The sequence below is a fragment of the Plectropomus leopardus genome, unplaced genomic scaffold, assembly GCF_008729295.1.
Source record: "Plectropomus leopardus isolate mb unplaced genomic scaffold, YSFRI_Pleo_2.0 unplaced_scaffold28823, whole genome shotgun sequence".
NCBI classification, from domain to species: Eukaryota; Metazoa; Chordata; class Actinopteri; order Perciformes; family Serranidae; genus Plectropomus; species Plectropomus leopardus.
The window spans coordinates 1-4,439 of record NW_024631405.1 but is presented as its reverse complement, the minus strand read 5'-3'; the positions used below and the strand labels follow the sequence as shown (position 1 = coordinate 4,439).

Sequence of the window (4,439 nt, the reverse complement as noted above, 5' to 3'; positions counted from 1 at the left end):
CCTGGAGGGACTGTCAAACAAAGCTTTGTGAATAACCCATTATTACTGCAAATGAGTAGCCATCCAAAACATCCACAGGTCAACTAAACTATGAAGAAATAAATAATTACACATTAAAATACATTTTTCCAATGTTAAAGTACATAAAAGAGAAAAAAGACTTCAGCTCTTTTTGATGAACACGTTAAAATTAAATAAATAAAATAAAAATAAATTACTGTTAACACAAAACATCTCACATTTCAACATTTTCAAAATGTTTTCAAGAGATCAAAATACTTTGAGACTGTGGTCCGGAGTTATCGGCCTTTAGTCTTGAACCTTTCTGCACGGCTGGCGTTCCCTTCTGGAACATCACATTTTACTTTGGGAAAACACATTTCTGTCTGTGGGGTACGTTTCTTGAGATCCTGAGTCAGGTGTTTTCTCTCTGCTGGTGTCTGAAGTCTGTTTTGACCTAAAAGAGACACAAACTTTACTGAATAACAATAGTTCAAAAGACATCAAGAGAGAAAAGTATTCAGATTTATTATTGGTTTAGCTGTTGAATTTTTGCCAAAGTCATTTGTCTCTGGTCATAAAATCCTGTGTTTGGTTCGTTTTCTTTCACACCACAAACACACCACTCCAGGGTTTGACTGGAAGTGAGACCCCCTCCTTAGTTTCCTCCCAACCCCCTGACCATGGCTTCAGTTCTTAATGGAACTCTGAGTCTTACAAAGAACCCTTCCTTTACGAAAGAACCCTTCCTTTAAAAAGGGTTCTTCAGAGGGAGATGGTTCTGGGTAGAACCTCAGCCCTTCAGGATCAACCGTTTTTTCTAATAGTGTGTTCTAAATAAAATGTTCTCACACTTTTAGAAATCACACCAGAGCCTGACGTTCTCCTGTAGCCGGCTGGACGATATGAAAACAGAAACGATCGGCGGTGCAACTGCAAGTCATCACTCAGAGTTCAGTTTGGTGTCGAGGCTAACGTTAGCTAGCTAGCTGATCCAACAAACATTTTTACTTAAAATAAGATGTGTCCACAGATTCTCTTTACATTCGCCATCAGGAAATGAAGTCAACTTACCTCAGCGTGGCATCAGTCTCTCTCGGATTTGACAATGAAAATGAATCAACATCGCCCCATCGAGAAGGGAGGCAGTCTTCAATGAAACAACATGGAGCTGATTCAGGTTTGATCACTCTGGACACCGCTGTAGTATTGCTCAAACGTTTCCATGGCAATGAGTGAAACAGACTCGGGTCCGTCTATCAGCGTCTCTCCGCCCTCGCAGGATTTACGTGATGATAGTGAACGTGTTGAAGAACACATCCCTGAAATCCAGGAGGCCTCAGCGTGCAGGTCCAGAGGGGGGACATCAGGGCCGGACCCAAATATTCAGCTGGCAACTGTCTGTCAACTGTGTTGGCATCTGGTTTTAGATTTAGGGATTTGGATTTTTGTTGTTTGTGTTTTTTGCAGAGGACAAACATAATTTCGATGTTTGTGAGAAATAAACAAATACATTCGTATTAAATGTTTCCTCTGTTGGAGTTAGGGTGCTCTGCTTGTGTTTCACAGAGCTTTGTCAGGTTATTTATTACGAGCAGTTTGTAGCTTTGTGAGAATTTGTCCATGATAATAAAAATCATCACAAGCTGTGAGACGTTACAAAAAGTGCATAGAAAGGTCGTAACACCTCCGGAGTTTGGGATGCCTTTAATCAGTCCCTCCAGGTTTCACCATGTTGAGATTGCAAAGCAACTTCAGGGGATATTTTCTGAGTCTAGACATTTCCGAGTCAGTGTGAGCAGCACCCAAACACAAACACCTCGCTTTGAGTGTCCAGTGGAGTCCTCTGCTGCAGCACTGAGAATTTTAACATCTTCATCTATTATTATTATTATTATTATTATTATTGTTGCTGTTGTTCCATAGTAAAGAGACCTTTTACCGCCCCACACACAGAAAGGCATACACGTCTGCTGCAGAACTGTGTACACAGCTCAGCTCTGCTGGCAGCTGGAAAGCACTCGATCACCTGTTGTCAGCAGGTTTACCTGAGTTTAAAAAAAACTTGTGTACATGTGCTAGTTTTGGTAAAAAAAACAAGATCATTTCATTTATTAAGTGACAGAAACGGTTGTGATCTGCTGGTTTAGCTGTGAGGTGGATTTCATTTTGTTCTTCTGTTTATATTTGTCTGAGAATCTGAATCTGTTGTTGTTTACAAACTTCCCTGCTGGAAAGAAAACAGCTTGACCAGTTTAAGGTCTGTTTTGCATAGTTCTGATGGTTCAGCTGGTCAGACCAGCTGCTGATGGTCCCTCGAGCTGGTTTATAGTTTGAAGTTCCTGTTTAACTGCAACCAAATCAAAGTCCTCAAGTCTGGAAAAATAACAGTGGGAAAGTAAAACAAGGGAAGTATGAAAAGCAAAGAGAAGAAATCAATTCAGTCTGCCAAAATTGGATATCAACATGTTCTCATCCTGACTCGTCACATGGTGCCGCTCTGTCAGGGACCTTATGAGTCTACTTATGACGTGATCTTAGGTTTCCTCCTGTATCAGCTGTTTACGCTCTGAGATGAGGTTACTATGATGTCAACAAATGCATATGTGGGATGAAGCAGCATGTTGTCATGTTTATGCAACAGCACACGGCAACCAACTCGGACCGTCATCATGGTTGGGTTTGGACAAAAGAGGCACATGATGAGGTGCAGAAAAATACCACAAATCTACACAGGAAGTGAACTCCACACTGCCGCACTAAAGTCAGGTTTTGTTGGACCGTCCACCTCCTGCCTACCCTTTAAGCACAACTGTGCTTCTTAAATTTTGTGGTGACTGGTGGCATTATTGCCTGACGCTGTCCTTCAACATTTGAAGTGAGGCGGGCCACGTTCTCAGGTGACGCCGGCCATGTGAAAGGTGGCCTTTAATGTCACACACAGAGCTGCGCTGTATTACGAGTCCAGAATGAGAACAGGCCGGCCTATGAGAAAAAGATAAATGTGTGCAGCTTGGCAGGCTGGTCGCACCAGCGTATCCAGCTAAACCATCAAAGACCAGCAAGATCTGGATCAGGACCATCTAAGACCAGCTACCGGCATACGCTGGTTTTGACTTGTTTTTCAGACAGGATAAGACCTGTGAATGATTTCTGTTGTTGAACACCTGAGGACAAACTGTCCCTGTGTGGTTCCTCATAGAGAACATGTAGGTGTGTTTTTGAGTGAACGTACCGGACATCCTGCTGGTCTCAGTGTTGAAGAGTCTCTCAGGTCGCTCTACTGAAGTCAAAACTCATCATCCTCAAGTTCTCCCAAAACACCTGAAATCAACCGTGTGAGCAGAAGCTAACTGCGGTAAACGTTAGCTTAGCACGGTCAACAGGAGCAGTGACGTGTTTCCGGTCGTAGAGAGAAAACAAAGCGTGTCTTTGTCGCTTTGTTTCAGCTTTTAAAACCACATCCAACAGTTTTCAGGTCTCTTTCTTTAGTAAACTAAACTCTAAACTGAGCTAACGTCTTTCACTCCGCCGGCCTCAGCACGAGACCACTCACTCACTGTTGGTTCCGGCGACGGAACCATACGGAAGGGACCAACCACTTCCGGTCATTGTTCGTACACCTGAACTATTTTGGGCCGTTTTGCGTTTAAAAAAAGATCAATTGTTATCGTTATTTTGTCGCAGGGAGATTTTCTTTAATTTTTTTTTAATTACAATATCCAGTTACGGCTCAAATGAATCAAAGTACACAAAAATCTAAGGGGCGTTAGCCTAGCATGCTAACCGGATATAATTTTAAATGGTTTTATTCGCGGACAGGACACATCTTCTACTGATGTGGACTCATGAACTAAACACCAGACCTGTGGAGTATAACCCAAATACTTTAAGTTTACGGACAATTTAAAAAAAAACTTTAAACGGTTATTAGGATGTTTTCCGGAAGTGGTCGGTCCGTTCCGTAATGATTCCGTCGCCGGAACTAACAGTGAGTGAGCGGTCCGTGCTGAGGCCGGCGGAGCGAAAGACGTCAGAGTTTACTTTTGTGTATAAAGAGCACTGACAACCTGCTGGATGTGGTTTTAAAAGCTGAAACACAGAGACAAGGACACGCTTTGTTTTCTCTCTGCAGCCGAAAACACGTCACTGCTGCTGTTGTCCGTGCTAAGCTACCGTTAGCCGCAGCTAGCTCCTGCTAACGGGAGAATTTAGGGGAGAACCTGAGGAGGACGGAAAGAGTTTTAACTTCAAGAGAACAAACCGAGAGACTCTTCAACACCGAGACCAGCAGGAACCACCGGTCCGAACTGTGTTCCGCTAAAAGTAAGGAAAGTTGAAGAACCTTAAATGTGGGCTGAAGACTGAGGTCATTTGTAGCCAACAAACAGCCTTTTGTTGTTTTTCCAGTCTGTAATATTCAACAGAAGGGTGGTCAT

At 42.8% G+C, this 4,439-nt stretch overlaps 1 long non-coding RNA gene across 1 annotated transcript; it reads right to left on the bottom strand.

Annotated features, from left to right (window-relative positions):
- Nucleotides 1-291: 291 nt before the first annotated feature.
- On the bottom strand, nt 292-3,525 carry LOC121938204. The gene is made up of 3 exons (XR_006105254.1): nt 3,236-3,525; nt 1,075-1,420; nt 292-457 (listed from the first exon to the last, which is right to left on the bottom strand). It is a non-coding gene; the product is annotated as an uncharacterized LOC121938204 (long non-coding RNA).
- Between the last annotated feature and the right edge of the window lie 914 nt (nt 3,526-4,439).